This window comes from Camelina sativa, chromosome 4 (assembly GCF_030686135.1).
Source record: "Camelina sativa cultivar CO46 ecotype springtype chromosome 4, ASM3068613v1".
Lineage (NCBI taxonomy): Eukaryota > Viridiplantae > Streptophyta > Magnoliopsida > Brassicales > Brassicaceae > Camelina > Camelina sativa.
Window position 1 is genome coordinate 781,876 of NC_141883.1, and position 22,905 is coordinate 804,780.

At 41.6% G+C, this 22,905-nt stretch overlaps 2 non-coding genes across 2 annotated transcripts; one reads left to right on the forward strand and one right to left on the reverse strand.

Annotated features, from left to right (window-relative positions):
• The first annotated feature begins 10,635 nt into the window (after positions 1-10,635).
• On the forward strand, positions 10,636-10,742 carry LOC147945166 (small nucleolar RNA R71). Its single transcript, XR_015597907.1, has one exon. It is a non-coding gene; the product is annotated as a small nucleolar RNA R71 (small nucleolar RNA).
• A 9,375-nt stretch (positions 10,743-20,117) lies between these two features.
• On the reverse strand, positions 20,118-20,219 carry LOC147945167 (small nucleolar RNA R71). The gene has a single exon (XR_015597913.1). It is a non-coding gene; the product is annotated as a small nucleolar RNA R71 (small nucleolar RNA).
• Between the last annotated feature and the right edge of the window lie 2,686 nt (positions 20,220-22,905).

Below are 22,905 nucleotides of genomic sequence, written 5' to 3' on the forward strand. Positions count from 1 at the left end.
CAGTAATGCTTCATTACTACAGAGGAGTGGTACCCAAGATACAGATGTTGCTGGACACCGCAAGCAATGGTAACTTCCTCAACAAGGATGTTGATGAAGGTTGGGACCTAGTTGAGAACTTGGCTTAATCTGATGGCAACTACAATGAGGATTATGATCGCTCTGTGCGATCTACAGGAGAGGAAGATGCCAAGTACAAGAGGGACATGAAAGCCCTCAATGACAAGCTCGATCAGCTCCTCAACCAGCAGAAGCATGTACATGCTATATCAGAGGAAGAGCAGTTTCAACAACAAGATGGAGAGACTATGCAGCTAGAGGATGTTAACTACATCAAAAACCAAGGAGGGCACAACAGAGGGTACAACAACTTCAGGCCGAACCTGACTATACCTTACACAAACCCGATGCAGCACCCGATACCCCCATCGAGTTCGTCTTCGCTGGATTTTCTATCCTTGATGCACACAGTCCTATACACTCAGAAGACTGACATGATTAGCATTAATGCACGCTTCGACAATCTCGCATGTCGTCTATCAGCCAATTTCCAAGAACTGCATAAACAATTTGATGCATTGGGATCAAGAATCCAGGTGTACAGATAACTCGGCTTCCACATCATACAGCCACACGGAGTTTGCAAAGGCGATCGCCTTACGCAGTGGCCGACAATTAGCCCCTCGAACAGCACCACCAGACATCACCGCGGACAATAATGTTCAAGATGCGGAGGATCTTAGTGAACAGACTACTCCTGCTGAGCAACAGAGCCACTCACCCGATGCTCAACCTGATCCTCTACCCGATCACACTACTCGGACAGGTGATCGGGTTGACCCTCCAGTACCTCCACCTCCTGCAAACAACCCGGGAAACGAAAAGCAGAAAGAAAGGAAATTCATTCCCCCACCTTACAAGCCGCCTCTGCCATTCCCTGGACGATTTCGCAAGGAACTACTGGAGAAGTACAAGGCATTGTTCGAAAAACAGATGCAAGAACTCGAACTTCGCATGCCCCTGATGGACGCCTTCACTTTGATTCCCCCTTACCAGAAATTCCTGAAGGACGCATTTATGGAGCGGATCAAGCAAGTACAGGGGATGGTTATACTCAATCATGAGTGCATTGCGATAATCCAGAGGACTGTCGCACCTAAGAAGCTCAGCGATCCCGGATCTTTTACCTCACCTTGCTCGATTGGACCATTGAAGTTCGGAAGATGTCTTTGAGATCTGGGAGCATCAGTCAGCTTGATGCCACTCACTGTAGCTAAACGTCTCGGATTTGAGAAATTCACCCCTACCGACATCCATCTGGTTCTAGCTGATCGTACTATGAGGTCGCCAAGAGGAGTTTTGGAAGATCTGCCGGTCAAAGTAAGGTCAGTAGACGTACCAACCGACTTTGTAGTGTTGGAAAAGGATGTGGAGCCAAGGGACCAGCTTATCTTGGGCCGACCATTTTTAGCCACCGCGGGAGCAATGATTGATGTGAGGAACAGAAAGATCGATCTGAAGCTCGGGGAAGACCTCACTATGCAGTTTGACATCCGGGAGACTATGAAAAAACCTACAATAGCTGGGCAAACCTTCCGGATAGAAGAGTTAGAAAGATTGTGTGATGAGTCGTTTCAGGAGATAGCGATAGGAGATTGTTTGCAAACGGCACTGACAAATGATGGTAAGGAGGGATTCGTGCATCAAGAAACGGAGCTCTACAAAGAGTTGCTTAATACTTATCTAGATGTCATCGAACCAGAGCTAAGTGAGAACGTGAGGGAAGCTGACAAAGAGGAAGTGGTACTAAACGAAAGAAGCCTGGACACGTCAGTCGTAAACTCTTATGTCATGTCCTGCAGTTGCTCGACACCAACCAATCCGAACACCAACCCGATCGCCCCACCAAGTAGAGTGATCGGGCATCACCTCGAGCAGCAACCCCAAATCACCGGATGATTGGCTGGAATCTAAGGCGCCTAAAGTGGAGCTGAAACCTCTTCCAGATGGGCTAAGGTACGTTTTCTTAGGACCTAATTCGACCTATCCAGTAATCATTAACTCTAGCTTTCCTGAAAAGGAGCTGAAATTGCTCTGCACCCAATTAAGAAATTATAGGAGAGCAATAGGTTATACTTTAGATGATATCAAGGGTATATCCCCTGATCTGTGTACCCACCGGATAAACCTTGAAGATGAATCGTACTCTAGTATAGAGCCTCAACGTCGCCTAAATCCAAATCTGAAAGAAGTGGTTAAAAAGGAGATTCTGAAGCTGCTCGATGCTGGAGTTATTTACCCTATCTCCGATAGCACTTGGGTGTCCCCAGTGCACTGCGTTCCAAAAAAAGGAGGGATCACCGTCTTCAAGAACGAGAAAGATGAGCTAATACCCACAAGGACAATAACTGGTCATCGAATGTATATTGACTACAGGAAGCTCAACGCATCTTCAAGGAAGGATCATTTCCCCCTATCTTTCATAGACCAGATGCTGGAGCGACTGGCTAACCACCCTTACTACTGCTTCCTAGACGGGTACAGTGGGTTTTTCCAAATCCTGATATATCCTGCTGACCAGGAGAAGACAACGTTCACCTGCCCTTATGGGACTTTTGCCTACAAAAGAATGCCTTTCGGTTTATGCAACGCTCCCGCAACTTTCCAAAGATGCATGATGCCTATTTTCTCTGACTTAATAGAAGAAATGGTCGAGGTTTTCATGGACGATTTTTCGGTATATGGAGACTCTTTCTCGTCATGTCTATCAAACCTCTGCAAGGTGCTAAAAAGGTGCGAGGAAACCGATCTAGTGCTATACTGGGAAAAGTGCCACTTCATGGTCCAGGAGGGGATAGTTTTAGGACACAAGATCTCAGAAAACGGGATAGAGGTCGACAAGGCCAAGATCGAAGTAATGGTCCAGCTGCGACCCCCTAAATCAGTAAGAGATGTCAGAAGCTTTTTAGGACACGCGGGGTTTTACAGGCGATTTATTAAAGACTTCTCTAAGATCGCAAGACCTCTAACGCGGCTACTTTGCAAGGAAGCGGAGTTTGTTGTCGACAAAGACTGTTTAGACGCCTTCAACAAGATAAAGGAGGCCTTGGTGAGCGCACCAATAGTTCAAGCTCCCGACTGGGACCATCCCTTCGAGATTATGTGTGACGCTTCAGATTACGCTGTAGGAGCAGTACTGGGTCAGAGGATAGATAAACATCTCCATGTGATCTACTACAATAGCAGGACCATGGATGATGCCCAAACGAGGTATGCCACAACTGAAAAGGAACTCCTTGTTGTAGTTTTCGCGTTCGAAAAGTTCAGAAGGTACTTGGTCGGTTCTAAGGTGATTGTCCACACAGATCATGCAGCCCTACGGTACATTTATTCGAAAATGGACACCAAACCCAGGCTCCTCAGATGGATCCTTCTTCTGCAAGAATTCGACATAGAAATCCTGGATAAAAAGGGGATTGAGAACGGAGTGGCAAACCATTTGTCCAGAATGAGAATCGAAGACCCACTCCCAATTGACGATTTGATGCCCGAGGAGAGACTGATGCACATCGCCTTCTTGGAGGAAATGAGCCACACGATTGGACAGACGATAGCCCAGTCGATCCCCGAGTCAACCGGGTCGATCGAGTTGATGGCAATCGAGTCAGCTAAACTCCCTTGGTACTCAGACTTTGTGAACTACATGGTGTGTAGAGAAATCCCCAAAGTCTATGACGCTCACAGAAGGAAAAAGTTCTTCAGAGATGTAAATAGCTACTACTGGGACGAACCTTATCTTTACAAGAAAGGTATGGATGGCCTGTTCAGAAGATGTATAGCAGAGGAGGAAGTCCAAGGGGTATTGGAGCACTGTCATGGGTCCGCCTATGGAGGACATTTTGCAACCTTCAAAACAGTCCAAAAGATACTCCAAGCTGGTCTTTGGTGGCCAACGATGTTCAAGGACGCACAGCTCTTCATAGTAAAATGCGAATCGTGCAAGAAAATGGGCAACATAGGTCGACGGAACGAAATGCCTCAGCAGCCAATCTTAGAAGTCGAAATCTTTGATATCTGGGGAATAGATTTCATGGGACCTTTCAACCCACCTTCGGATGGAAACATGTACATCCTTGTGGCTGTCGACTACGTGTCGAAATCGGTAGAAGCAATCGCCAGTCTGACAAATGATCACAAGGTCGTAATAAAAATGTTCAAAAACATTATCTTCTCCAGATTTGGAATCCCAAGAGTAGTGATCAGTGATGGAGGAACCCACTTCATTAACAGAGTTTTTGATGGCTTGCTGAAAAAGCACGGAGTCAAGCATAAGGTCGCAATGGCTTATCACCCTCAAACCAGCGGACAAGTGGAAGTGAGCAACAAACAGATTAAAGCGATATTAGCTAGAATTGTGGTAATCACCAAAAAGGATTGGGCATTCAATCTAGATGATGCACTTTGGGATTATAGGACCGCCTACAAAACACTGATAGGGCGAACACCCTTCCAGCTTCTTTACGGGAAAAACTGCCACCTTCCGGTCGAGGTAGAATACAAAGCAATGTGGGCGACCAAGCTGCTCAACTTAGATATCAAGACCGCCCAGGAAAAGAGAGTAATGGATCTCCACGAACTCGATGAGATACGGCTAGAGGCCGATGATAATTCGAGAACCTACAAGGAAAGAACCAAAGCCTTTCATGACAAGAAAATTCGACACAAGGATTTAAAAGCTGGAGAAAAAGTCCTTCTGTTCAACTCCAGACTTCGGCTATTCCCTGGGAAGCTCAAGTCAAGATGGTCGGGACCATTCGAAATTAAGGACATTCTGCCCTATGGAGCACTCACTCTTCTTGATAGCAATGCGAAGGAATTTACTGTGAATGGGCAGAGAGTGAAGAGATACATGGCAAATGAGGGCACATAGGAGGAATCACCCCTGCGTCTCGACGACCCCGCGCCTGTCTGAGATAAATTGACAGTCAAGTTTAGCGAATATAAACAAGCTCACTTGGGAGGAAATCCCAAAGGCAGGTATGTAAATATGATTTTCCTGTTTTTAGTGTTTTCTCTCTTCAGTTCTTATGCCCTACCCGATGCCCTACCCGATGAGCTACGCGATCCCACCCTCGATCACCACCTCAGATGCTGGTCCGAGTAAGTCGTCCGTGCACATTACTGAGCTCTCTGACGAGCAAACACCGGCACCTGCTGAAGCCGGCGACGACCCTGGCTACACGTGTATGGAGGCTGCTGCAACCTCCTTCTTCACCAACCCATGAGGTACCAATTTCATCCAACACTTGTATATAACATTGCATTTAGTTTTATTTTGTTTTTTGTGATTCTTGGATTCTTTTCCAACTTTTATTTACACAGGGACTGTGTAATTTAAGTTTGGAGGAGGGTCCTAGAATGTATTTAACATTGTGTTTTATTTTCTTATTTTTATTTCAAATTTTTGCATGCTAGTTTTATTCATTTGAGTCTGCATTTATGTGCATTAAAAAAAAACCAAAAAAAATTTGAAAAATCTTAAAAAAAAAAAAAGAAAAAAAAATAACAAAAAAAAAAGAAAAAAAAAAGAGAGTGTCCATGTAGTTGCATTTGCATATTAGGATTGAGTCTAGTTTGTTTCATATAGGATTGTTGGATATGCATCTTAGGGGACAATGATTAAAACCACCTTGTTTAAAAATCAAACTTTAGGATTGAAGCTATAGCCCTTAGTCACATTTCATTGTTGCTAGATCAATCTTTGGAAAAAAATGAAAAATCTTTGCTTAGATCCTTTATGTCGATTAAATGCTTCCTTCACTTGCTTGAACATTGGAACTTGAATAGTTGCTCATGGTAACTCTAAACTCGGGTTAGCACTCCATTTTTACCAATCTTTTCGTTTAACCCGATTCATTTGTCCTACCCATGAACCCAAACCTTTCTTTCAAACCTTGTTGTGAATTGTTGAGTGAGGCCTTTTTCATTGTGCTATAGGTTGTGAAACCTTGAGAGTATTGAGAACGACAAAAAACCTTGATTTAGCTAAGTTAGATTTGAACTAGCTAATAGATTCAGTTTTGAAAGATAGGTGCTTAGAATGTTTATTTGGGGTTGGGTTGTGGAATAAAAAAAAGAGAGAAAATTTCCTAAGGTTAGAATTAATTAGCTCTAAGTCTCTAAGTAAAAAAAAAAAAAGAGAAAAGAAAATAAAAATTTCTTACCCTTGAAACCGATTGAGCTTGATTCACCTTCCATTTGCAAGAATTCGCCAAACACTTAATTGAATGTGAAAGAGATGTTCCTTATCTTTAGTTGGAGGTTGAGCTAGATTGATGCATGGTAATAAGCATAGAAAAGTATTTGTAAGTATGTTGATTGATCTTAGCACCATTAAACTATCTTTAAGGACTATAGCTTGCATCCTTCGGTTAGCATTTTAAAGTTATGAGTCCCCACTTTCATACCGTACCTTCTTACTTCCTTGCTAGAGGACTAGCAAGATTTAAATTTGGGGGTCTGATAACACTCTAATTTACATGTTTTTAGCATTCTTTTTTGTCCATATTTTGCATTGTTCATACCTCTAACTTAGCATTTTTAGACCATTTACTGTAGGAATCAAGTTTTAGAGCATTCAGGGTGTTGCATTTCTGCATTTGCATATATTGGATGAAAACAGGTGCTAAAGACCAAAAATGGGGAAAAACAAGGACAACTCGAGCATGTACCCGAGGTAGCCATCGAGCTACAAGAACAAGTCCGAACCCCAACACGATCGAAGAGGATTCAAGAGCGCGAGGAGCAACCCGAAGATCCACCCGAGGAGTTACCCGACTCAAGCCTCGTGTACCCCATCGAGTAGACCATCGGGCAGGTCTGAGAAGCTAGGTCAAATGGGTTTCCATATATAAACCCCCTCTTTCCCTAGCTCGCAGAGGAGCACGCCGCAGACCCTCAAACCAAAGAGCGAGAGCTTCTGTGAGAGAACTGAGCGACTCAACATATTTTTCTTGTTTTTGTACTTTTATTTTGTAGTTTTTCTTAGATCTTTATCCCATACTCTTTTCTACTCTACTCTATCTCTTTAATAATGTTATTTTTGTTTATTTCTATTGTTTTGTTATTCGTTTCTATGTCCGAGTAGTGTAGCAAAGTTTCTAGGGATGGGATAGATGATTAGGTGTTCTTGATCGGTTAGGATGTCTTAGTTGATTGTTATATTTGATAGATTTCCTTCTAGGTTGATGTTCTTAATGTTGTCAACAGACCGAAAGGTTGAGATTAGATCTAGGGCGTTTACAATGCTACAAGCCGAAAGGAGTAGATAAAATGCTTGATTAGGTCAATGCTAGAGGTATACTTAACTTTGAGTGACAAAATCAGATAAGTCTAAGTATACTGACTAAAATGAATTGTTCTTAATGCCTGCTTGTTCATATTGCTAGTGCGACAGTGTGGTAGTATGTTCAAGGTTGATTGTTGCTAGTGCGACAGTGTGGTGACAAGGTTTTAGAGGTTCATTGTCTATGAAATAATTGCTTGAGGCATGTAAGGCATCCGTATTGGTCTAGAACACCTAGGATTAAATTACCCCCATCCTTAGGAACTTTCGTAATTCATTTCTTACATTTTCCTTACTTACTCGACCACTTACCCGATCAGGTACACGATAACCTGCATCGAGTAATACCTCGAGCTGTTCATAGTTCACTTGCATACTCGATCACCCCACTCGATCTTGTACTCGATCGCCCCACTTGATCTTGTACTCGATTGCTTGCATCGAGTGCTTAGGTCGAGTGGTTTACTTGTTTATCTTCTTTTACTTTGTTTATATTAGGACTGTTAGAACCAAACCCCCTCTATTACTTGGCTTGACTTGCTTGACTCTGATTGCATCCTATCTGCTAGCATAACAACCATTTGGATTGATAACCCTTTGTACTACAACTGCATAGGGAATTGATACCCTTGGTGAAAAACTAGTCTATCAGGATGACTGGCTAATCTTTCTAACATTTGATCAATGAAAGGCAAATGAAAATGATCTTTCCTAGATACAGCATTCAACTTCCTATAATCAATGCACATCCTATGTCCTGTGATGGTCCTAGTTGGGATTAACTCATTTTTTTTGTTTTTGATGATAGTTATTCCTCCCTTCTTAGGTACACAGTGAACTGGAGATACCCAAGTACTTTCAGAGATAGGATAGATAACTCCAGCGTCAAGCAGTTTTAGGATTTCCTTCTTTACTACCTCTTTCAGATTAGGGTAGCATATGACTCATTTTCAAGATTAATCCTACGTGTACAAAGATTAGGTGAGATTCCCTTGATATCATCTAAAGAATACCCTATAGCCTTTCTATACTTCCTAAGCTCAGTTACTAGCATCCCCAGTTCATCATCACTCAACCTAGAATTCACTATGACTGGATATGTCGAATTGGTTCCCAGAAAAACGTACCTGAGCCCGGAAGGGAGAGTTTTGAGTTCTACCTTTGGAGCTTTCAGTTCCGACCAGTCGTCAGCATGGGAGTCTGGAATGATCGCGGTCGAGTGGGAGGGGTGCGACGCGATTGTATGGGACATCGGTGTCTCGAGTTGGGTCTTGACGTCGGTCGAGTGGGAGATATCACGTTCTGAACTCTCTGTCTCAACTGCACGTACCTCCTCACCGTCGGATAGCTGCTCGAATTCCTCTGATCCATCTGTTTCTCTGTGGGAATCTAGCAGATTCTTGTAACAAGTGGTCTCCCCATGCAGGAATCCTTCTTTTCCATCCTTGGTTAGAGCAGTTTTGAGATGATCTTCCTCAGCTAGTTCCTCCAACAACTCATCAGCCAACTTATCCATCTCTTCAATGAAGAAGACTTGTCCTCCTATTGTTGGCTTCTTCAAAGTATCCTTGATGTCAAACTTCATAATAAAGTCGTCGCCCAGATTGAGATCAATCTTGCCATTTCTGACATCAATGATGGCTCCAGCAGTCGCCAGGAACGGTCTTCCTAAGATCAGAGGATCTTTTGGTTCTTCATCCATCTCTAGAACCACAAAATCGGTTGGCACTTCCACATCTCTGATCCTGACAGGTAAGTCTTCTAATATACCATGTGGGAGTCTCACTGATCTATCTGCAAGGATGAGGGAGATGTCGCAACCCTTAAACCTTGTGAAACCCAACCTTTTGGCCACAGAGAATAGCATTAGATTAACTGAAGCGCCAAGATCACATAAACACCTATCAAAAGACATAGGTCCAACGGAGCAAGGTAGAGTGAATGATCCCGGATCTTTGAGCTTCTTGGGTACAATCTTCTTTTGGATGATTGCACTGCACTCAAGACTTAGTACAACCATACCTTGAACTTCTTTTGATATATCCATCACAAAATCCTTGAGGAATTTCTGGTAGTGAGGAACAAGTGCGAATGCATCCATCAATGGCATCCTCAACTCAATCTCCTTAACTTGTTTTTCGAACAAGGCTTTGTACTTCTCAGTAAGCTACTTCTTGAACCTCAATGGAAATGATAGAGGAGGCTTGTATGGTGGAGGGATGAATCTCGCAGGTTTGTCATCAGGAACAGCGGGTTCCTTAACAGCTTCAGGTTCGGACTGCTTCACTGGCTCGCTTGGATCTTTGACTGCTTCGACTGGGTTCTCCATCTGAACGTCATCCTGAACAAAATCCTCCCCATCTAATTTCTCACTGTCCCCAGTGACGTCTGGAACGCCTTGTCTAGGAGCAAAGTTTTCCCACTTCTCAGTGTAATTGCATTTGCAAACTCCTTGGGGTTCTGAACAGCTTTCCCTGGGAATTGACCAGACTTTGGTGCAGAAGTAGAGGCAGATTGGCCTTCCATATACCTTATCTTCGAATTCAGAGCTTCAAATTTAACGTTCAGGTCATTGTAGGAACATTCCATCCTCTGACTAAGTTCAGCAAACTTCTTAGCAGTATCCATAGAACCGCTAGCTTGACCCTGGAGAAGTTGTTGCATCATTTGCTTCATTTCTTGATCTGGGCCTGTGGTAGGCGGAACTGGTTGAGGGCGGAATCCTGGCGGTGGTCCTCAAGGAGCTTGGTAACCCTGCTGGTATTGTTGCTTTGGAACGAATCCCGGATTGTAAGGCACAAAAGGTTTTTGTTGACCTTGCTGTTGTTGTTGAGGCGGGTACACCTGATCTTGTGGATTAGCAACATTGTTACTTCAGTAAAACAAATTGGGTTCACCTTGTAGGGGTTGTAACCTTGGTTGTATCCACCCTAATTCTGGACATAGCTCTAATCTCCTCAGTCTGCTTGCCCTCCCTATCTGGAATTCGGAAAGGGTCATCCTCAGATACAAAGTGGACGCTCCTCTGCTGGCTTAGCAAGATACAATCAAGCTTCTCATTAACGTTCTTGAGGTCCTTCTTGTACTTCTCCTCAGACCCAGCGTCGCCGCGAACTGTGCGGTCATAGTCCTCATTGTAATTTCCGTAAGACTGGGCGAGATTCTCAACTAGTTGCCATCCTTCATCAACATCTTTGTTCAGGAAATTAGCATTGGAAGCAGTGTCAAGCAACATACATATCTTTGGTAGTACACCACGGTAGAGAGTGCTCAGCAGTGACTCGTTGTTGAAGCCATGGTGTGGACACTGGCTGTGGTAACCCTTGAAACGCTCTAGGCTTCACAGAATGATTTTGAGCTCTTCTGAGTAAAGCTAGAAAACTCATTCCTCAGACGTGCTGTTCTGGAGTTAGAGAAAAACTTGGCCAAGAATGCTTTCTTGCAACCCTCCCAAGTGGTGATTGATCCCTTGAGAAGGTTTTTCTCGCATTGATGAGCTTTATCTCCCAGGGAGAACGGGAAGAGGCGCAACTTGTAACCATCCTCACGCACGCCGTTGATCTTGGTGAGACTGCACAGACGATCGAACTCATCCAAATGGTCGAGAGGATCCTCCATGGGTAATCCGTGAAACTTGTATCCCTGGACCATGGAGATCAGACCATTCTTGATTTCGAAGTTATTGTTCTGCACGGCGGGAGGGACAATTCCAGCACGCTGAGTATGAGTGTTTGGTGCATCCCCAGCACCAATGTTTCGCGGTTCCGGATTTGGGCCATTCAGTTGTTCCATAATGACTGGGGCGGGATGATCAGTGAGTTGACGAGCTTGTCGAGGTCTTTGTAACCGATTGATGTCATCGAGAACAGGAAGGAGATTTTGATTCCCTCTTGATCTGGTTTGCATGCAATGTTGCAATCAACAGGTTCCTGAGATGCAAAACAAACAAGCAGACAACCAAAACAAGTCAGTACTCAGAATGATAAGTGTAATAGAACTTAATCTTGCCACACTTGAAATCTTAAAAGTAGCAAAACGTTTCCCAAATGGTAACGGCGCCAAATTGATACTAGGATTTTTGTATGTCCTAGCAGGTCTCAATTAACCTTATGTAGTTGTAGTAGAGAAGGTGTCAATCCAAATAGGATGTTGCTAGCAATCAAGATGCAATCAAGAAATCACAAGTCAAGCCAATTTAAAAAGTGTGTTTGTCTAACAATCCTAGAATGACCAGAATGCAAAACGAAAATGAGTTCTAGAACTAGAAACGAGAATGTATGACAAGAAGCGAAAATGAATGAAAATAGAAAATGAGTCTAAACAAGAATCAAATTGCAAGTTCAGAAATGGTACCAGGAATGTAAACAAAAACGAGTCTAAGCATGAATGAAACAGCAAGATCAGAAACGGTTCTAGGAATGTAATAAAAATCAGAAAGAAAGAAGTCCTAAGGATGGGGTAATTGATGTCGGTGGAGTATCCTAGTCTATAGCGTGTTTAACATGCCACAAGCAAACCATCCCTAAACAATGAACATCACTTCTAAGCTAATCCAATCTCTTGACAGAAGCTACTCAGACTCAACCACTTCCAAACCAAGCTCTCGCTAGAGAAACATGATCAAGCATGGCATGAAAAACAATATCATTCACGTCAACAAACATCCTAGACAACTAATCTATAGTCTAGGAACATAAGTCTCTGGCACTAGTTGGTCAGACATTTCATCGAACACCTTTTGGGTGCAGAAATGTCTAAAGCCTAGTTCCAATTGATCAGAGAGAAACAAGTATTTTCTAACTCTAGTCCAGAAGGGAATCATACAAATCAAGGCTTAAACACTCTACATCCTAAGATCCTCCACCTAATCTATCCCGTCCTCAAGAACTACCGCACTACTCAGATCCGAAAATCATAGTCAAGGATGCAAACACAGAAAACATTGAAACAAGCATTCTTAGATAGATTAAAATGTGAAGAACAAGTTTTGAGAAGAAATCAAATGAAAATATTGAATAAACTCAAGATGTCGAATTACAAGTCTGAAAACGTTTTTTGGTGGCTAGGTCAACCTTAATAAAAAAATAACAAAAACGAGATAAAAGATAAGATGTCTCAGCAAAGACTTAACAAAATGTATATATAGCAGTCCAACATGGAAAGCCCTAAAACTTAAAACGACAAGGTAAAGCGTCGGTGCGGTAATCTCCTGAAGCGTGTGAAACCAAACATGTGCGGTCGAGTCGCGTGTCGTCTCTCCCTGGGGTGCGTTCGAGTGGAACGGTTCGAGTCGAGGTCATACCACTTGAGGTGGGTCGAGTGGAGGTGATACGACTCGAGCTGGGTCGAGTGGAGGTGATACAACTCGAGCTGGGTGTATATGTATCCACTAAAACGGTGATAACTTTTGAACCAGGCCTCCGATTGACTTGAAATAAACGTCATTGGAAAGGTGACTAAATTCTCTACAACATTGATGAAGACGTCAAAAGCTGAATCCCCCGACTAGTGGATCGAGTGATGGTTCGAGTGGTGACTCGAACGGCGTCTTGGAGGATGGCTCGAACGACGATTCGGAGGATGGCTCGGACAACGATTCGGAGGATGGCTCGGACGACGATTCGGAGGATGGCTCGGACGGCGATGTTGAGCGATGTGTTCCTAACGTCTCCTAGATACCTGAAATACTCCAAAATGCACAATGTATGCAAGGATGATGCAATAACTACCTGGACATGCAAAGTGTATAGAAAAGACTAGAAAATGATGCAAAAAAAATCAGTTATCCTAGCTAAACACATGATAAATATATGCTAAGGAGAGACAAAATATAGACATATCACACTGCAAGTATTATCTATGTTTAAAACCTTTTTTTTTTTTTTTTTTTTTTTTTTTTGGCAAACATATATGTTTAAAACCTAAAAATCCAAATTTATTTGTAAATATCAAGTTAACAACCAGCTTTTAAAACAAGTTTAGTTTGTTCACAAAATTACTAAAGCAAATCTGTTTGCAAAAGGTAATTGTGCTCATCGAATGTTTTATCAGGAAAATCAATTATATTCTCAAATCAATTTATTTTCTTAGGTTATTAGTTCTAGGTAATTAATCAATCAAGAATTAATATGAAGAAAAACCAAAGAAGATCGCAGACGATAATGAATCCTAAAGAACTGACAAATCTAATAAACCATAAAAACCCTATGAAAAATTTGAACCTAACAAAAGATCTACCCAGACATGGTGAAAGAAACCATAATCATGAATAAAATAAGTATCATAAAAGAATCAAAAGAGAAAACAAAGGAGTTTATAATCTTCTCACAATAGAGCTGAGTTCTTGACTTGTCTCTCCAAAAGCTCTCTAGGTCTCTCTCTCAAACATTTATAGAAAATAAAGCTCAAGGCTTTATAAGATCTAAAAATCATATATATATATATATTTTTCCTAAAACATGTCAGGGACTAATGTTGCAATTAGAGAAGATTTTGGGGCCACTTTGTAAATCTTTAAACTTGGGTTTCTTCGTGTGGCGGCAAAAGGCGTGTCGAGCGACACCAATAGAGGGTGTCAATAGACACCATCAACCTAGATCGCCTCCAAGCTGATTTATTTCAGCATGAATGCTCCAAAACATTCCAAATTACTCCGTTTTGCTCTATCCATGCCAAAAACCTAGAAAACCTGTAAAGACTTACAAAAAGCCTAAAATAAAAATCAAAGACTGCAAAATACGACTTATATCATGGTGAAAAACTGTAAAAACCATGATACATAACTTCCTCCAGACTTAGCCTTTGCTTGCCCTCAAGCAAATAGAAGCTCAACCTGTGAAAGAGGTTTGGAAACATGCAAACTCACTCAACCGCAAGTAACTGATCTTCGCACTTTTCATCGCCTTGACCCTCAAGAACTTACTTCATATACTTTGTCAATGAAAAGCATCAACATTCCTTACTCAAAACCCACAATTGTTTGGAATCTCTAGTCTCACCATTGTTATCTCATTACATAAATTTTAGCAAATGAAGGCGAGTTCTTACCATGAGAATATTGATCAGTGGCATATGAACTCTTTTCTTTCCAAAACATTCTTCATACATCTCCTTTCCTCTCTCTTTCCTGTCCATTTTCTCACTTACAAGGGGTTGATTTTTTCCTAGTTTTCTAGGGTATCATTTTTTTTTATCAACCCTTTGCTCCTTTCTTTTTTAGAAGGTTTCCATTAGATTTGAAGTATGCATGGTTTACGCGACATCCCTCAGCTCACTTATATCCTTTTTTTTTTCTGATCTTTCTCTTCATTTTTCTCTTTCTTTTAAGAGTATTGAAGGGAAGACATACTTTGTGAAGAATTGCAATGTCTTTTATAGCTTGAAGAAGAAGTCTAGTGCATTGTATTCCAACTCCCAAGGTAAGAGATTAAGTACGATTAAAATCCTGATAAAAGTTCAAATAATGTTAGTTTAACCAGATATCAATTGAATACAACTCATAGTCTTTTCCAAGGACTTTCGGGATTGCTGATACAACTCATAGTCTTTTCCAAACTTCAGTTCTAAGGTCAAGCTTAATCAAGATTCATCAAAATGTTAGCCAAAGAACAGAAACTGTTAGTTAAAGATCATAATTCACAAAAGAAAATTTTGACTCAGTAAAAACAAAAATACAGTATTGACTAACACAACTGAAATTCAAAAACAAAAACGTAGTTAGTAGACACCTCCCCAGATTTAAGCAACATTGTACCCAATGTTATTTAGTAAGAGAAGAGCAAAAAGAAACAAAAACGTATTGAGAATTTTAATGAAAAGATGAACTGAAATCGTTTACCCTTTGTAAACACATGTATCTGATGCCGATGTCGACCATGTAGGTGTCGATCAACACTCACTGATCGACACTCTACGCGGACGCAGAAGTGTTCAAAAATCCTTTATTAGTTGCAATTATGTTTGTGTCGATCAACACTCTCTGATCGACACTCTATGCGGACGCAGAAGTGTTCAAAAATCCTTTATTAGTTGCAATTATGTTTGTGGTTAAATCGATCTTTGGATGTTAGAACTGTTAAGAAACACTCAAAAATGCATTAAACGCAACAAGATAGATAGATTGTTCATGATTTCATACAAAATTCAAACACAAACAAACTCAATGCAAGAAGAAAAATGATTCAAAGTGAAAAAGAAAAAGATAAAGAAAACCATGAACAGAAGCTAGGCCTCGTCACTCTCTGCACCGAGAGGAGGAGATGATGATCTGCGCCTAGTGGGACAGATACAACCGCAACGGGATAGTCCAGCTATGGTGTTTCAGATGGCTTGCATAGCAGAAGTCTGATACTCCTGGTAAGCTTCCTGATCCATAGTAGCAGAAGCCTGAGGAAGCTTGGGAAACTCAAGGGAAGCAGCAGAAGTATAAGCTCCAGAATGACCCTCAGTAGGGTCAATAGCAGGTGCAGTAGGAGAAATTCGTGTTGCTCGATGGCGACAAGTAAGCAGAGGAGCATTAAAGGCGGCAACATCAGGAGCAAATCGCAGGTGCTCTACATCATCACCAAATGGTGGTAAGGTCTGGTCGCGACAGCTGAATCAAATGCTCTCCAGTCGCATGAAAAAAATCTCCATAAAAAACCCTGTTTCAGCCAAGTTGTACTCTTCAAGTAAGCCTCATCCATGAGGTTCTTCTTTGTTATCATACGGACACACTCTGTAGATATTCCCTTGCTGTGAAAGATGGGGGTAAGAAGACTCCCAACATGCTCATGTTTAGGACCAGAACCAACAAACGGCTTGATCTTTAAAGAAACCAAGTGATGCGCAAAAACAGCCCCAAAGGTCAAAGCCTCAGGCTAACCCTAGTTAATGAAGGGCTCAATGAACTCATCAACTCCATCTGCTAACATGTACAGCTCTGAAACTCTTATCTTTCTTGGTTCCATCTTACACAAGAAAGTGCTCACAATGGCTCGAATAACATACTTGATCACTTGGTGTCTCACATCCAACTGAGTAGAAGAATTGGAGTTATACTCTCCATTCCCTATGAAAGACCAAATAACAAGAGCATCCAAGTATTGGCTGGGCAAAGCTGTTCCCTGGAAGAAATGGCTAAACCCATAAATGTCACAAATCTTAGGGAATGAGATATGGAAGAGAAGGCCTCTGATGAAGAACTGTAGTGTTTCCTCATGTGCTTTTGGAACTTGCTCGTTCCGACAAGTGATCCGAACAGAAGATAGAAACTAACGAATTAACTCGGGAAAGCAATCATACTGCTTGGTACAGATGGTTCCCAAGCCAATCTTCTGTAACAAGCCCAAAACATCATCATAAATTCCCAATCTACAAAGAGTGTCAGGATCAACAAATCTGGTAGCTCTGATATCAACTCCCAACCAGGCATTGTAAAACAATGTCTCATATTCCCCCCCCCCCCATAATCTTGCAACGGCCTATTGATGTACTCTGACTTGTTAAGCTCAACAAGTGGGTCATCTTTCCAAACTCTCTGGGAGCGGATCTTGACATTCTTCATTTTTGGCCATGGATGGCGTGATTGAACTGGAGAAGGAAGGGAGAGGTCCAGCAGAGGCTCAGAGCGACTCTTTGGAGCTTGCGTTGGTTGACGGCGGCAGCGTTGGCGAGAAGAAGAAGCTTCACCGTCGTTCGTCTTTTGCTTTTTTTGGCTAGCCATCGCTTCAAACTTAAAAATCAACACACGGTTTGATAAAAGGATTGAAAATCTAGTTGATTAGCACAAAGAATTGCTCAAATCCGTTGAGAATTGAAGAAATTAGGGAGAATTTTAGGGTTTATGAGCGTTTCGGGTTTGAAGTGAAGTGAGAAGAAGAAGACGACTCGGGGTTTTAAATCCGAGTTTTTATGATGTCACGGTGTCGAGTAACACCACTAGTGGTGTCAATCGACACCAGCAAAATGTAGCTACTGGATCTCGGGTAAGCCCACTGATGTTCATATATTTTACCCTGTTTTCCCTTAATATATTCACATCTTTTGCATCTTTTGCTATCCATTCTGACCATTTTTGCATAGCTTTAGGACTGTTCTTGCATTAGAGTTTAGTTGCATTGCATTTGCATCTTTTCATGCATAAACAGGTGATTTTGGAGCTTAAGGAGCATGGAAGCAATGCTGAGGAGAAGTGAAGCAATCATGAGGAGAAAGCAAGAGAGCTAAGGCTGAAGAACCAAGGTCCGGAGTCCAACTCGACTGCCCACTCGACCAGACACTCGACCGTGTCCTGAGAGGGACTCGAGCGAGTGGGAGGAGCACAAGAGGAGCCAACTCGACCGGTGACTCGACCGAGCACCAGGTCGAGTTGGTCGAGCCGCCTGGCTATTTTGTCTTTTAGCGTTTTTAGGGCTTCCACTACATTTTTCTATATAAGGGCTTGTACCTGCAGCCATCAAAAGAGTTCAGCTTTTTAGAGAGTCAAAAACCTAGTTTTTACTTTTTTTAGAATTATTCCTTTTGCAGTTTTATTTTCTTAGATCTTGTACTTCTTTTAAAAGGAGAAACAATGTCTCTTAATATTGAGAATTTGAGTTTGGTTCTTTCTTCAATATTGTAGATCTTTGATTTATCTTTCTAATGATGCAAGTTTCAGTATTTTCTGGGTTTATGATTTTGATGTTCATCATGTATGTTTGTGAGTAGTTGCTTAGGATCTTAAGGATGGGTTAGGCTGGGTTGTGTTTGAGGTTTGTTTGATTTGGTCAAGCTTGATTGTTGTAGATCTCTTCTAGGCTAGATGTTCTTAATGCTGATCCTATATCTGAGAGGGTAGGATCTGATTTCAAGCCTCTTAGCATCACACCAATGTCTAAGGAGCATAGATAAGGCTAGATCTAGAGACTATCATTAGGCTTGCTAAGAGATTAGAAGTCTTGTTTGATTTTTTTGACATATTGCTTAATGCCTGCTTGTGTAGATTCTTTACTTTGTGAGAACAAGTCTAGAGATGCATGGGTTTGATTGTTTCTTGCCATGAGAGTGGATTAAACATGTCTTAGAAATATATGTCTAGAGATTAGCTCAAGTTGTTTGAGATTTGTTGACCAAGTTAGATGACCCCAATCATAGTCCAGCCCATGAATCCCTCCTCAAGACCTTCCTTGTTTATTGATTTCTTAGCTTAAATCCTGTTGTTTGATCGTTGTTTGATTCGTTTTGGTATTGCTATGTTTTTCTTGTGTTGCTCTGTTTTGCGTATTTGTCCAGCTCGACCCTGCACTCGATCAGCACTCGATCGAGTGCTTGCTCGAGTTCCAACCCAGAACTTGTGTTTATGATTTGTGTTTGTCCTGTTTCACCCTAGTTGCATTTCTGTTGCATTCATTTAGTATCATGTTCATTACTTACCTTGCATTAGTTCAATACTTGCATTTCCATAGTTTCTATTTCTGTTTGTCATAATCACTCTGTTCCATTTGCATTTAGCTCCTAGTTCTTGTAGTTTTACTTTCTGCACTTTCCATTTCATCATAGGATTGTTAGTGACAAACAACCTTTACATCTGGCTTGACTTAGACTCATATGCACATCTTGATTGTTCACAAACACTCAGATTGGATTGACACCTCTTATACTACAATTGCATAAGGGGGATTGAAACATCCTGACATCCATTCATTCATAAGTCATCATTCCATACATCATTCACCACCACACCACAAAAATAGTCAGTTTCACCCACTTCAAATTCAAGGTCCAATAACCAAAACCCAAAATTCTCAAGCCCGATATCTCTTTAATTCATCTTTGGTCGATCACCAGTGTCGACTAACACCAAGGTGGTGTCGATCGACACCCAACTCTGATTGATGTTTTTCTCTGAAATAATTAGATTCAAAACTAAAAATCAATAAGTTAGTAAAAACCAAAAAAAAAAAAAAAAAAAAAAAAACAAAAATAATTAGTTCCTACCCGTGGGATTGCCTCCCACCAAGCGCTTGTTTTAAGTCATTAGCTTGATCGACAACGGATTAGGCTGAAGGTACATCATCCAAACGCACATTGTGTCCGTTTGGTATCTATGTTTTTGCCCAATAGTGTTTCACCCTCTGACCATTAACAGCGAATTTCTCACCCTTAGAGTTGAGTAGCACAATAGATCCATATGGTCTAACATCCTGGATGGTAAAAGAACCGGACCAACGAGAGCGAAGCTTACCAGAAAATAATTTCAAGCGAGAGTTGTAAAGAAGAACCTAATCATTAGGCTCAAAGTTTCTGGCGATGATCTTTTTATCATGATAGTCCTTGGTTCGCTCCTTGTACATCTTAGAATTCTCAAATGCATGAAAACGCAACTCATCCAACTCATTTATCTGTACTAGCCTTCTCTCTGAAGCTGTCTTGGCATCAAAATTCATCAACTTAATATCCTAGGCTTCCTTGTGCTCAAGCTCCACTGGAAGATGACATGCTTTTCCATAAATCAGATGAAACAGAGTTGTGCGTAGCGGTGTCTTATATGCAGTCCAATATGCCCAAAGTGCATCATCTAACTTTGCCGCCAAATCTTTCTTTGTGACACCCACTATTTTCTCAAGAATTTCCTGAATCTAATGGTTGGAAACTGATATATTGTGTTTTTTTCAGATTTAAAGATTCATTTCTCTTAGTGTTTCATCAATTTGCATTAATGATTTGGTCCATTGGTGCATATTTGCATTGCTTTTTGTCCCTTATAGGTTCATGGAGTGGATCATTGAGTTTTTGAGTAAAATGGAGCAAAAAGGGGCTAAAATGGATCTGGGTTTGCTCAAAGGAATAATGAGAGCTTTTGTGAAGCTTGGGAGAGGTTTAAAAGATTCCAAACTCAGTGTCCTCACCATGGCTTCAGCAATGAGTCCCTTCTAAGCACTTTGTATAGAGGAGTGCTTCCCAAGATAAGAATGCTTCTTGATACAGCTTCAAATGGCAACTTCCTCAACAAGAATGTGGAAGAAGGATGGGAATTGGTTGAGAACCTTGCTTAGTCAGATGGTAATTATAATGAAGATTATGATAGAACCATGAGGATCCCCTCCACTGATCAGGAGGACAAATACAAGCAGGATTTAAAGATGGTCAATGAGAAGCTTGACAAGATTCTCCTAAGGCAGTCAAAAACCATTCACTTCATTGGTGAAGAAGAAGCTCCAGTCCAAGAAGGAGATAAGGAGTTTGCTGAGTTGTGTTATATGCAGAACCAAGGAGGAGGATACAAAGGCTACAACCAAGGTGGAGGATTCAAGCAGAACAACCTCTCTTATAGGAGCACCAATGTAGCCAACCCTCAAGACCAAGTCTATCCACCTCCTCAGCCTCAACAACAGCACAACTATGCACCCAAGCAGCAGCACAAGGTGTTCCAGCCCCAATTGTGTCCCCCACCAGGGTTTCAGACTAACCAAGGCCAGGAACAAGACCTAAGAGCAATGATACAACAGCTGTTGATTGGGCAAACCAATGGGAAAATTGAGGAAGCCAAACAGTTTGCTGAGCTGAATCAAAGGTTAACATCACAATTTAATGATCTCAATATTAAGTTTGAAGGTCTTAACTCAAGAGTGAAGTATATGGAGAGCAATATAGCATCTACGTCAGCTCCAAAACCCACCCAACTCCCTGGAAAAGCAGTTCAAAACCCAAGGCAGTTTACTGCCAAAGCCATTCATATCTTTGAAGAGGAAGTCACTGAGGACAGTGAAGTTCAAGTTGGGGAGGATTGGTCATTTCTTGAAGCTCAGAGTGAAGTTTGTGCAAAGCAGACTGACTTCTGTATTGCACTCGACCAGGTGGTCGAGCATGCACTCGACCGAGTGAGTGTTCGAGTGGCCGATCGAGCTGAAGAGTCAGAAGCTGTCAAGCCTGCTAAGTACATCCCTCCTGCTTACAAACCGCCTCTACCATTCCCAGGACGTTTCAAGGCACAGAAGCTTAAGGAATTAAGGGAAATCATTGAGAAAAAATAAATGTTGGCTTTGCAACAAAAGGAAGAGAAGGCTTTGAAGGAAGAGGTTGTGATTGAGAAACAAGAAGAAGTGATGGTCATACAAGAGATCATCATTGCTTACCAAGAAGAAGAGAGAGGACCTACCTTGGAACAGTATGATCCATATCCTCTCTATAAGGATTTTTTGCTTGATTTATCAAAGAAGAAGGCTCAAGCTCAAGATGAGAAGGATCTTGAAGACCTTGGAGGAGTAATCATCCCAATTAAGCTTAAGGATCCAGGTCCATTCTATCTGCCTTGCACCCTTAGCTATCTTCACTACAACCAGTGCGTATGTGGCTTGGGAGCATCTATCAGTGTGATGCCCTATTCTATAGCACAAAAGCTTGGGCACACTGACTTCAAGTCCACCAACCTTCATATATGCCTAGCTGATGGTTCAAACAGAGATGTGGTTGGCAAATTGGAGAATATTCCAGTCAAGATAGGAAGAGCAAGGGTTCATACAGATTTTGTGGTATTGGAGATGAACAAGGAACCTGAAGATCCTATCATCCTTGGGAGGCCATTCTTAGCCACAGTTGGAGCTATTATTGATGTTAAGGAAGGTCTCGTGACCTTGAACATTTCTGAGGATATAGCTGTGAAGTTTAACATCTATAACCCAACCAACCTTCCTACCATTGATGATCAACCTTTTACTATCAAGGACAAAGGTGGTCATGAAGGTTTAAGTGAAGTGACAACTCCAAAGGACAATTTCCCTCTTCAAGAAGATTCTGTGGAAAAGCTTAAGAGGTCAGTTCAAGAGTTGACTGAAATGGTTAAGGATCTCCAAGTCAAGCTAAACAAGAGGTCTTTGAGGAAAGCAAGACCAAGGCTCAAAATCAAGAAGAAATATGGTTTGTGTGTTAAGGGTGAGGTGATCAAGGATCAGACTCACAGTGATCAAGAAGTGCCAGGGAGGATTTCGTCACCTCCTTGGTATCTAAAAAAATCCTAAGAAGGCAGCCAAAGTCAAGTTTAGTGACTCTAAACAAGCTCACTAGGGAGGAAGTCCCTAAGGTATCCTTTGTAAATATGCTTTATTTTCTTAGTAGTTTTGATGTGTTTTGTTTTATGTTTGTGTTGGGCAGGCCTTTCAATGAAAGTGTAGATGGGTATGGAGAGATTTGGACTTGGGGAAGGAGATTCGCAAGCCCACTCGACCAGCCCACGAGAGGTACTCGACCGAGTTGGCAAAGAACTAAGGCCCACTCGATTCTCATTTCTCTAGAATGATCGAGTGGAGGGAAGAACAAGAAGAAAAATTTTGAAATTTCAAACTTTGGTTAAGGAGCTCGACCACGTGCTGGTCGAGTGTGGGGTCGAGTGGCAGCAAAAAGCAGGTCAAAGATTCTCATTTCAAATTTGAATGGTATGGATGCTGCACCCTTGTCTCCTTGCCCCCTTAGCTTCTTTAAATAAAGCCTTTAACGATCCTATGTCTCTCACACTCTCTCACTTGCTCAAAACAACTAAAATCAAGTTTTAAAATCTCTCTCAAAGTTCATCTTTTGCTCAAGCTTAGCTCTTTTAAGTTTTTGGG